The sequence below is a fragment of the Chrysochloris asiatica genome, unplaced genomic scaffold (assembly GCF_000296735.1).
Source record: "Chrysochloris asiatica unplaced genomic scaffold, ChrAsi1.0 scaffold00035, whole genome shotgun sequence".
NCBI lineage: Eukaryota > Metazoa > Chordata > Mammalia > Afrosoricida > Chrysochloridae > Chrysochloris > Chrysochloris asiatica.
The window spans coordinates 18,857,379-18,870,613 of record NW_006408553.1 but is presented as its reverse complement, the minus strand read 5'-3'; positions in this window follow the sequence as shown (position 1 = coordinate 18,870,613).

Genomic DNA, 13,235 nt, shown 5'->3' with positions numbered 1-13,235 from the left:
AGAATGGCGCCAGGACTGACATCTCCATAGAAATACTCAGAAAACTGTAAAGCAAAGTAAAATAGACAGACACGTTGATAGAAAAAGATTTGCTTCTTTGTCTTCATCAATGATAGATCAAATGAGAAAAAATTAAAATAAATATCAAATCCAAAGATAGCATATGAAAATATAGGAGTAATATATAGTGATATACTTGATGACACCTAACAACAACAAATATATGAGTAATATATAGAAAATAATGAGTAAAATATAGTGAATACATACTGAACTCTGTCATAAAAACAGAGAATATATTTTCAAGAGTTCATTAATACTTCACAAAAATTGACCATAAAGAAAACTTCATAAGATCCAGAATTGAAGAAGTACCAACTATAGTCTCTTGTGTGATGCTGAAGGATAAGCACTGGACTGCTAACCACAAAGTCAGCAGTTCAAGCCCATTAGCTGCTCCTTGGAAACCCAAAAGAGTCAGAGCTGACTCCAAGGCACTTAACAACTATAGTTTCTAAGCCCATTGATATAAAATCAGATATTATTAAGACAGCAGGAAACAGAAAATGGTATCATGTCTCCCCTTAAAACATTCCCATGGTGAAGAAAAAAAAATTAAAATAGAGTTAATAGAATACCCAGAAATAATGCTATATTACACATAGATGTAATGGATTGGCCAAGTGTCAGCTTCGATAGACTCAAGTGTGGTAACAGTAATGAGGTTGACCCAGGATCGGGTAGTGTTTCCTTCTGCTGTGCATAAGGCAGCTATGAGTCAGTACCAACTCGATGGCTCCTAACAACAACAACAACACATAGATCATATAGGATAAACCTAAAACAATGGTCAGAGGAAATTTCAGGGTCTACAATTTAAAACCAAAAATATTAATGGCTAAAATTGTTGTTGTTGTTAAGTGCCGTCGAGTCAGTTTCAACCCTTATCGACCCTGAACAGGGTTTCCGAGGCTGTAAATCTTTACAGGAGCAGATCACCTCATCTTTCTCCCGCGGAGCAGCTGGTAGTTTTGAACTGCGGACCTGCGATTCGCAGCCCGATTCATAACCACTACGCTACCAGAGCTCCTAAATGGCTAAAATTAAGTAGAAGAAAATTAGCAGAATTAATAAAGCAACACAGGAACTTTTTCTTGAAGTTAGAGAAGGTGATATACATTTATATAAAACAAATTTACTGACATCAAGTTCTACTATGATTCAAGATGACCTCATGTGTTTTCCTGTAGAACTGTGTTCCCTAAAGTTTTCAACTGCTGATTTTTCAGAAGTGGATCACCTATCCTTTCTCTCAAAATTCCTCTGAGTTAATGTGAATAGCCAACATTTCAGTTAGCAGCTGATAATGTTAAACATTTGCACCACCAAGGACTCCATTTATATTGTCAAAGTGACAACATTATAAAGAGTAGGTTAACAGAATATAGGGATGATAGAGTTGGTTCCGACCCATCGTGACGCTGTATAGGGTTTCTGAGGACCAGGTTGTGAGCTTGAACCACCGACCTTGTGGTTCAAACTGGCTTTGCAGTCCAGTGTATTAATCCACAGCACCACACCAGGACTCCAGGGATTTTGTTGAGAATTTTTGCATCTCAGTTCATGAAGGATATTGGTCTATAATTTTCTTTTAGTGTTGTCCTTCCCTGGTTTGGTATGTTCTGCTTGCTTCATAGAATGTGTTGGGGAGTTTTTCATCCTCTTCTATATTCTGGAATAATTTGAGTAGAATTGGTGACAGCTCTTCCCTGAATGTTTGGTAAACTCACCAGAGAGGCCATCTGAACCTGGACTTTTTTTTGGTTGGGAGTTTTTTGATGACGTGGTCAATTTCTTCCTTTGTTTTACATCTGTTCAAGTTTTCTACTTCACTCTGTGTAAGTTTAGGTAGGTTGTGCTTTTCTAAAAATGTATCAGTCTCCTCAAGGTTTTCAAATTTGTTGGAGTTCAACTCTTCATAATAGTCTATTATTATACTTTTCATTTCTACTGGTTCTATTGTGACATCACCCATGTGATTTCTTATGTGTGTCATTTGTATCTTTTCCCTCTTTTCTTTTAGGTTTGCCAATGGTTTGTTGATTTTATTAATTCTTTCAAAGAACCTTGTTCCTGTTGATTCTTTCTGTAGTTTTTCTGTTTTCTATCTTGTTTATTTCTGCTCTAATCTTTATTTCCTTTCTTCTGTTGACTGTAGGTTTACTTTTCTGGTTTGTTTCTAGTTGTTGGAGATGTTGTGTTAATGTATTAATTTTGGATCTTTCTTCTTTTGGGATGTGTACATGTATTGAAACAAAACTCTCCTCTCACACTGCTTTTGCCATGTCCCAATGATTATGGTATGTTGTGTTTTCGTTCTCATTTGTTTCTAGGAACTTTGCGAATTCATGCATTATTTCTTCGACTATCCAGTCACTTTTCAGCAGGGTTTTATTCAGTTTCCATGTATTTGACTTTATTCCCTTTATCTACCTATTGTTGATTTCTAATTTGATAGCATTGTGGTCTGAGAAGATGTTTTGTAGTATTTTGATATTTGTAAATTTATGGAGGATTGTTTTGTGGCCTAACACATAATCTATTCTGAAGAATGTTCCATGTGCACTGACAAAAAATGTATATTGTGCTGTTGTTGGGTTGAATGCTCTGTATGCATCTATGCGGTCCAGTTGGCTGATTGTGCTATTTAGTTCCGCTGTGTCTTTGTCAAGTTTCTTTCTGGTTGTTCTATCCATTTTCTAAAGTGTTGTATTAAAAATCTTCCACTATTACTGTAGATTTGTCTATTTATTTCTTCAAATCTAGTAGTGTTTCCTTTATATATTTTTGAGCTCTTTCATTGAGAACATAGATATTTATGATGATTATGTCATCTTGTTCAATTGTCCCTTTAATCATGAAACAGTATTCATCTTTATCTAGTATGCTGGCTTTTCCCTTAAAATTTATTTTATCAGTGATTAGTACTGCCACACTTGCTCATTTTTTATTGCAGTTAGCTTGGTATATTTTTTCCATCCTTTTACATTTAGTCAGTTTTTGTCTTTGTGTGTAAGGTGTGTCTTTTGCAGACAGCATATTAAAGGATTTTGTTTTCTTATCCATCCTGACACTCTCTGTCTCTTAACTGGTGCATTTAATCCATTTACATTCAGTGTAATTATGGATTTGTTGTTGTTGTTACATGCCGTGGCATCAGTTCCAACTCATAGCGACCCTTTACAGGGTTTCTGAGGCTGTAAATCTTTATGGGAGCAGAAAGCCTCATCTTTATCCTGTGGAACAGCTAGTACCTTCGAGCTTCTAACCGTGAGATTAGCAGCCCGATACGTAACCACTACACTACCAGAGCTCCTTGGATAGGTATGGATTAATTGCTGGCATTATGTCTGGTTTTTTTTTTGTGTGTGTGTGTGTGTGTGGTGCTGCTGGTTTCTTTGTTCTGCATGTCTTCCTGTGTTGAGTTCATGTGTTTTGTGTTCTTTCTTGTCAGTTTCCTCATAATTTTGATGTTCCCATGTTCTTCTTATATTTTCATTTTCTTGGTATGTTTGGAAGTATTAATATCTTTGAGGTTACCTTATAGTCTATTAACTTTTCCCTCCATTCAAGACAGTCTATTTTATCCTGTAATCTACCTGATCTTCTCACCACTTGGATCTCTGTTCCTATGTATTTACCTTCTTTCACATTGTAATTGCTTTGATCATAGACTCACCTCCAAGAGCCTCTGAATTTGCTCTTACAGTTTTGTTCTGTTCTTGACTCCTCCATCTGTCGATTGAGCTCTGGGTGGTGCTGACACATATATCAATCTATAGTTATTGTCTATTCTTGTTATTTCTCAGTCCATAGAACTTCCTTTAGGATGTTTTGTAGCACAGGGTTGGCTTTGGCAAAATCCCTTAGCTTCTCTTTATCTTGAAATGTTTTGATTACACAGTCGCATTTGATTGACAGCTTTGCTGGTTAGAGTATTCTTGGTTTGCAGATTTTTCTTTTGGGGTTTTATATATGTCTCCCCATTGCCTTCTTGACTGCATGGTTTCTGCTGAGAGATCTGAGCTTAATCTGATTTGCTTGCCTTTATATGTAACACTTCTCTTTTCCTTAGCTGCTTTCAGGATTCTCCCCTTATCTTTGATTTTGGAAAGCTTGATTTCCTGGGGTTTGTTGAGCTTCTTGAATGCTTATCTTTTTGCTTTTCAGGATGTTAGGGACATTTTCTTCCAGAAGCTCTTCAACTATCTCCTCTGTGGATTTGTGTGATTTTTCCTTCTTCTGGAATGCTGATAATTCTTAAATTATTCCTCTTCATGTTGTCCAACATGAATCTTAGACCATCTTCAGATTTTTTATCCTTCTCCCTGCCTGCTTTTCTATCTTAGTAGTATTGAGAGATTTGTCTTCCAGATCACTAAATCTGGCTTCCATGTCTCAGCCACCCTCTCCCCTCTGAAATATATTTTGAATAAGATTGATAATTAGAATTGGAGGCATATTTTCTGATTCACTTCTTCTGGTGTATGTGTCTGTACATTAGAAACTGCTCCCTTCATGCATGCCGTCTTCATTTCCACATTCACATTTTAATGGACTTCATCTCTTCTCCTTGATTCCATCTTTGCTTCCAATTATTTGTCACAGAATAGCTAGGACAAACTTTTTATAATGTCAATCCTATCAAGTGGCAAAAAAGTTCTTTCCTATATTGTTGTTGTTATTGTTGCTAAGTGCCATCGAGTTTGTTTTAACTCATAGAAAACCTGTATCCAGTTTCCAAGGAGTGACTAGTGAGTTTGAACTGCAGACCTTGTGGTTCAAACCAACCTTGCAGTCTACTGCTTTATCCCACATCAGACATAAAAAATAATTCTCTTGAATTTTCTTCTATATTGTCATGTCTGGTGTGACACTATAAGAAAAGCACCAGGCTGCTGACTGCAATGTTGGTAGTTCAAATTCACCATCCACTCCTTGGTAACCCTATACAATGTTGTTGTCAGAATTGACTTGACGGCACTTAACAACACTTTCATTTATTTCATTATGTTTTAAGTAATGGAATCTATTAACAGTTAATAATTTATCTTAGATCCAGTGTTTAATACACCTATTTAACATATTCATTTGTGATGCCAGTTCTGTTATCCAATAAAGCCAATATATCATTATATATTCCTAAAGTATTTATTCCATCAAATTAATCCTTGCTAAATGTGGACAATGCTGAAAGTGCCATGGACTGCCAAAAGAACCAATAGATCTGTTTTGGAGGAAGTGCAGCCAGAGTGCTCCTTGGAAGCCAGGATGGCTAAGCTTCGTCTCTCCTACTTTGGACATATTGTCCGGAGGAAACAATCGTTGGAGAAGGATGTCATACTGGGTAAGGTGGCGGGTCAGAGAAAAAGAGGAAGACCCCCAATGAGATGGATCGGCCAGGTGGCATCATTGATGGACTCAAGTGTGGCAGCGGTAGTGAGGTTGGCTCAGGATCGGACATTGTTTCATTCTGCTGTGCATGGGGTCGCTATGAGTCGGTTCCGGCTCAATGGCACCTGACAACAACAACAACAACAACAAAATGTGGACAATTGCCACATTATCTTCATTTACTTTTTTTAAAAAACTTATAATTTACAACATAATTAGATATCTGAAAGTATAAATTCAATGATAATCTACTGTTTTTATATTTTATTTATATAAATATATTACAATATTTTTAAATTTCAAAGTTTCTTGTGATTTTCAGTCATTTAGTTGTAATAGAATTCTTTATGTTTTTTAATTCCTTATGTGGTGCTATAGGATAAGCACAGGTCTACTAACTATAAAGTGATGGGTCAAACTGTACCAGCTGCTCCTTAGAAACGCTATACAGGGTTGTTTTGAATCAGAAATGACTAAATAATCATTTACAACAACAAAGGGACCTTCTGAGATTTTTTAATGGACTTATATTTAAAGCTACAGATTAAATCAGCATGCTTAAAATGTCCAATATTTTTATATAAGAATGAAATAAGCTAACTCTTGGATTAATTCTTGATCACTTCAGTATCTATAATAATATCTACATCAGTGGTATTTCCAACACGGTGGTCTCTCAGCTGTTTGATCTTCACTATTTCAATGACCTTCTCTCTATCTCAGTCACACATCATAATTAGATCCTAGATCTTATATTACCAATAATTACATTTATTCCATATTTTCAATTTCAAACATCCCAGTCTCTAACTTATTGTTGTTGTTAAGTGCTGTCGAGCCTGTTCTGACTCATAGTGACCCTGTATAAGGTTTTCAGGGAGTGGCTGATGGGTTTGAACCACTTACTTTGGTTCAAACCAGCCTTGTGAACTTACTTTGGTTCAAATCAGTACTTATCCTGCAGTGCCACACCAGGACTCCAACTCTGGTTGTTGGTGGTTATGTGCCATGGAGTTGGTTCTGACTCATAGTCACCCTGTACAGGGTTTCAAAGGCTGTAAATCTTTACAGAAGCAGAAAGCCTCATCTTTCTCCCGTGAAACAGCTGGTAATTTTGAACTGCTGACCTTAAGGTTTGCAGCCTGATTGGTAACCACTATGCTACCAGAGCTCCAACTACCACCCCCTATATTTTCAGTTTACTTCTTTAGTACCTCAACTCCAGAGGTATTTAGATACATTGCTCTTACCATCTTTTTCCCTTCCCCTCACTCTCTTTATAGGTATCCTTAGCTTGATATTATATCCCCATTACTTTAAATTAATCTTTTTTATAGATATATTCAAGTTAGATGTTTTTCTTCTCTCCACTCATCCTGTTCACTTAGGAAACTGTCACCTAAATTAAATCCAATCATTTTGCTACTCACACCTACATCCAGTCAGTAGAAGGCATCTACAGAAAATATATACTATACAGATTCTTCTCACTTACATTAACATTCATCCTCAAAGTACCACCTGGAAATCCTACTATATGTATTTCTGTAGTCCATTAAATCTCCAAATCACCTACATGATATTTTCATACATTCTTATAGTCTTCATCACATGGTTCTCATATTCAACTGATTATATATATAGAAACTATTATAAAAGGGCTCCCTCATGCTTCTATCAGTGCAACTTCCAACTTACCTACATTTGTGTTAGATAATTTACCTTCTGGAGCACTAGTGGGACTGTAGGATAAGCACTGGACAGCTAACCACAAGATTAGTAGTTCTAACCCACCAATTGCTCTGTAAACCTCAGCATGCTCTACAGGTTCTTTATGAGTCAGAACCTACTGGATAGCTCCTAACAAAAACAAGTCTGCCTTCCATATTGTTTCTGTAGCCAACGGTAAATGTTGCTATCTAAATCTCACTTGCTTGCTTGTAAATTACTTCCATTTCCTCTTGCTCCAGCAGTTGACCTCTCTTATGGATTTAATTGTGTCTTCCAAAAATATGTGTTGGAATCCTACCCTCTATACCTGTTAAGGTAATCCTGTTCTGAAAGATATTTTATTTGTTATGTTAATGAAGTCATATTAAGGCAGGATGTGATCTAAACCTAACCATTTCTGAGTTAGGAAAAAAAGAGATTAAACACAGGAGCAAACACAAACTGGGGGGTGGGGGTGGGTGGAGGGGTAGCCGGGGTCGGGGATACCTGCCATGTAAGGATTGCCATGGATAGAAAGAATGTCAGGGCTGCAGAAATGAAAAGAAACAAGGAATTTCCCTAAGGAAGGACAACCTTCCCTATAGCTAAATCCCTGGATTCAGACTTCAAGCCTCCTAAATTTCACAAAAGTAAATTTCAGTTCTTTAAAACCTCCCACTTGTAATATTTCTGTCACAGCAGTGCTAGGAAATTAAGCATCAACTAATGAACTAAGGCTTCTCTATCTCCCATATCACAACATTTTTCTACTTTATTGACTCATTTCAATAAGTATAGCAATGTTTCTCCCTTAATTAAAACTTAATAATAATAATGCTGACCTCATGTCCCATTTAACAAGCACTTCATTTTTAAATTATTTTTCTCAAACACCTCATCTATGTGCTCCTTTTCAATGACAAAATTTCTTAAACTAATTGTAAAAGTGACCTCCAAGTCTCTTCCCATCCATAATGTTTTGAACTACTCCAGATAATCTTTAACATTTACCACTCTATCAAGAAAAATGTTTAGCAAGGTCACCAATGACCTCCATGGTATTAAATATAATTATCTTTCCTTATCTTACCACAATCTCTCACTAGCATGTGTCTCATTGATCATATCCTCGGGTGTATACATTTTTTTTTCTCTAATTTTACTTCTATTACAACATAATTTTTTACTTTCACATGAGCTGTTCCATTTTACACTGCTCAAAAAACAAAAACAAACAAACAAACAAAACACCTATTTGTCTACCTTCAAAATATATCTAGATTTCAACCAACTTCTCATTTCCCCATCAGCTCTCACTGTGATCTGAGTCTCCATTTTCTCTCACCTGTTACTGTAGCTGCCTCTAAGTTTCCCTGCATCTACTCTTACTCTTCACAATCTAGTCTCTATAGAGTAGTCAGAGTCATCCTTTTAGAACATAAGTAAAATTATTTCACTTCCCTCTCAAATCCCAGTGGTTTCCCAACACACTCAGAGTAAAAGCCAAATTCACAGCAGTGATCTTCAGCACCATATATAATCTGGCTTCCTCTGACTTTATTTCTATCTACTAGTCCCGCACTCTCACTGGGATGTTGCCTAATGTTCCTTCTGCTTGGAATGTTCTTCTTAACAAGCATGTGGCAAACTCCCTCACCTACTTAAAATCTTTTCTTGAATTTCACTTCCTCGGAGAGAACTGCCATAGCAACCAGCTCTCCATAGCCTTCTGATGCCCTCCCAATCTCTGCAGTCCTGCTGATACGCTTGTTCATTACTCTATGCTGTGGTTTTAGTTAAGTGCCACTGAGTCGGTTCCAACTTATAACAACCCTGTATAGGAGTTCCAAGGCTATAAATCTTTGTGAGAGCAGAAAGCCTCATATTTCTACTGCAAAGCAGCTAGTGGGCTGGAACTGTTGACTTTATGGTTTGAAATCCCCTACCTAGTCCACAAAGCCACCCTGCTCCACATTATTCCATGTTGTTGTAGGTGTTATCCAGTTGGTTCTGACTCATAGTGACCTTATGCACAACAGCAAGAAAAACCACCCATGCCCTTACAATCATTGTTACACTTGAGCCCATTGCTACTATCACTGTGACAATCCATCTCATTGGATGTCTCCCTCTTTTTTATTGATCCTCCACTTTATCTAACATAATGTCCTGCTCCAGAGAATGTCAAAAATATAGAAAATGAAGTCTCCCTCCCGTGAATTCTAAGGACAATTCTGGTTGTATTTCTTCCAACACAGATTTTTATTTTTGCTCTTCTGACAGTCCATGGTACTTTTAATATTCTTCACCAACATAATAACTCAAATGCATCACTTCTTCTACATTCTTCCCTTATTTACTGTTCAACTTTCAATGCATATGAGGCTATTGAAAATACCATGGCTTGAGTCAGGTGCACCTTAGTTCTCAAACTAACATCTTTGCTCTTGAACACCTTAAAGTGGTCTTGTGCAGCTGTATGGCTTAAAGTAATGCATCATTTGATTTCTTGATTATTATTTCCATTAGTGTTGATAATAGATCCAAGGAAAATGAAGTATGTGACAACTTCAATCTTCTCTCCATTTATCCTGATGTTACCCTTTATTGGATAAGTGGTGAGGATTTTTGTTTTCTTTACAATGAGTTGTAACCCATACTGATGGCTGTGGTCTTTGACTTTCATCAGTTAAGTACTTTAAGTCCTTGTAGCTTTCAGCAAGCAAAGTGATATCATCTAGATATTTCAGGTTGATAAAGAATTTTTCCATCAATACTGATGCCATGTTCTTCTTTGTATCATCTTACTTCTTGGATTATTTGTATGACATACAAATTGAATAAATCTGCTGGAAGGACACACACCTTTCCTGATTTTAAACCATTCAGTGTCCCCTTGTTCTTTTCGAACAACTGTCTCTTGGTCTATGTAAAGGTTTTTCATGAGCACAATTAAATGTTCTAGAATATTCACTCTCCACAATGTTGTTCATAGCTTGTCATGATCCACACAGTCTACAGTATCTGCATAGTCAATAAAGCACAAATAAATGTCTTTCTGTTATTCTCCGCTTTCAGCCAAGATCCATCTGAAGCCAGCAATGATATTCTTTTTCCATATTCTCTTCTGAATCTGGCTCAAACTTCTGGCAGTTCCATGACAATGTACTCTTGTAGTCATTTTTGAATGATCTTAAACAAAATTTTACTTACATGTGACATTAATATTGTCTAATGATATCTGCATCACTTTGGGTTACCTCTCTTTGGAATGGGAACAAATACAGATTTCTTCCAATCGGTTAGCCAGGTAGCTCTCTTCCAATGCCTTCAGTGCATCTGAGACTTCTTCCTTCAATAACATTGACTCCCAATGATATTCTACCTCTTGAAATAGTTGAACATCGACCATTTCGTTTTGGTACAATGACTCTTCATTCCTTCCATCTTCGTTTGATGCTTTCTGCATCATTCAATATTTTGCCCATAGAATCCTTCAGTTGTTCTTGTAGGTGTTATCTTGAGTTGTTGTTTTTTCAAGTTGAGGTTTGAATTTTTCTTCAGTTTTTTCAGCATCTGAAATGCTGAGTATATTCTTCCCCTTTGATTTTCTAAATCCAGATCTTTGCCTTTTTTGTTATAATTCTTGACTTTGTCTTCTTGAGCTGTCCTTTGAAATTTTCTATTCAACTCTTTTACCTCCTCATTTCATCTATTTGTTTTACCATGTCTGCACTGGAGAACAAGTTTCATAGTTTCTTCTGATGTCCATTTTGGTCTTTTCTTCCTTTCTTGTCTTCTTAATGACTTTTTGCTTTCTATCTGTATGATATTCTTGATGTCATCCCATAACTCTTCTGGTGTTCATTCATTAATATGTAATGCATCAAATCCTATCTTGAGATTACCTCTAAATTCAGGTGAGATGTGTTCAAAGTAATATCTTATTGTTATGTTGTTTTTGTTAGGTTCCATCGAGTTGGCACTGACTCATAGTGACCCTACGCACTACAGAACAAAACACTGCCCAGTCCTGGGCCAACCTCACAATTGTTGCCACATTTGAGCCCATTAATACTGCCACTTTGCCAATTCATCTGGCTAGGGTTCTTCCTCTTTTTCTCTGACCCACGACCTTATCATTTTCTTCAGCTTCAACCTGAACTTGCATATGAGCAATTGATGGTCTATTATACAGTCTGCCCCTGGCCAGGTTTTGGCTGATGCTATGGAGCTTTACTCCATAACACTAATCGATTGCTAGCACACTGCACAATTTGCTTTTAATATTTATGATTTATTTAATTTTATTTACCCCTACAAATATTAACAGTTTCAACATTATCTGCTTTTTTTTTCATTGTATTTTTTTATTGTTAGTTGCCATGGAGTTGGCACAGATTCATGCTGGCCCTATGTAAAACAAATCAAAATCTAATTGCAATCCACAGGGTTTTCATATGATATCTGGGCCTTTATTATTTATCTGTTTTAGACTGGAACCTCTGCTGAAATATATCTACCGTGAGTTGCCTACTGGTCTTTGAAAGTGTGGTGGCATAGCTCCCAGTATCACAGTAACACTAAAGCCACCACAATACAACAAAATGACAGATGAGTAGTATATTGATTGTATTCTTCTTGTTGTTAAGTGCCATCAAGTCGGTTCCAGCCCATAGAAATGCTGTATAGGTTTTCTGAGGAGCAATTGGAGAAATTGAATCACCAACCTTGAAGTTCAAATGGACTTTGCAGTCCAATGCATTAACTCACAATGCCACATCAGGATTATTTCACAATCACATAAAATATTGTTTGGTCTGAGTTGTTGTTATAAAGTACATTAGAGATGGTTCCAATTCATAGCCACCTTGTCTAGGGTTTCTGAGGCTAAATATCTTTGTAAGAGACAAAGGTCTTGAACCACCAACCTTGTGGGTCACAGTCCAGTAATTTACCTATAATCAAAAATTAAATGTATTTGTTCTTACGTTTTTAAGAAAGTTTGCCTGCATATTAGTAATATCCAAAAAGCCTTATTTACTGTGCTGGTGGAGCAAAATTATTTGGCATACAAAGTTGTTTGTTTTGCTTCTCCAATTAGTAAATACCAATATATTTCTATCTTCCACTATGAAAAGTCTCCACATTTCCTCTTACATGCATATCTCCTATTTATGCTTCCTTTTTTTTCTCTCTCTCTCCAATTTGGACTTCTAAACGTCTGCTCCTAATCTAAGTCATTGATTCTATTGGCATCCAAATTTGAACTGAAATATTACCATATTTACATGCTTTAAAGTTATAGATGACAATTCACAATATAAAGTTTCTTTAATAACCACAAGTTCTCTAAACTGAATTTTACCAGATATGAAATTTCTTTAACTGATTTTTCCCCATTCCTTAAACTTTTTAGCTGACACACTAAATTGATGCAGGTCATGTGATGCACTGGAATATGAATCTGCCATCCATCTTGATACATCCCAATTCAATATGTCAGCTGAATTCATTTTCAAAAGCCCTGCAGCTCCACAAAAATGCAGCTTTTTAAAGGCACATAAAAATAATAAAATAATGCAGCTTCATTGTTAACTTTCTAAAACAACATATACAATAAAAGGGACTTCTCAAGATGAAGCACTTGGACCTATCCCTCACAATAACATACATCACTCTTGAATGATATTCAGAGTAGGACTCATCCATCCTGGACCCCTTTCAGGTTTAGTTTTTGCAGTAGCCAAAAATCTTTATTATAAAGTTATCTAAAGCAATGGACCATATGGTCAGTTTGAACCACAAGGTCGATAGTTCAAACTCACAAGCCATTCCTTGGAAAGCCTATAGAGGTTCGCTAAAGGTTGGAATGAAGGCAATTAACAACAACAACAATTATGATCTGCAGTCCCACATACAGAACTCAAAACTGACATGAATCATGAATGTAGAATTAGATTGTAGGAAGAAATTATTATCCTCTTATACTTTGAGTAATGGCATTCTCTCTAGTCACCAGGGAAAAAATGGATATAACTGACAACTGACATATGTACAATTGAAGAACC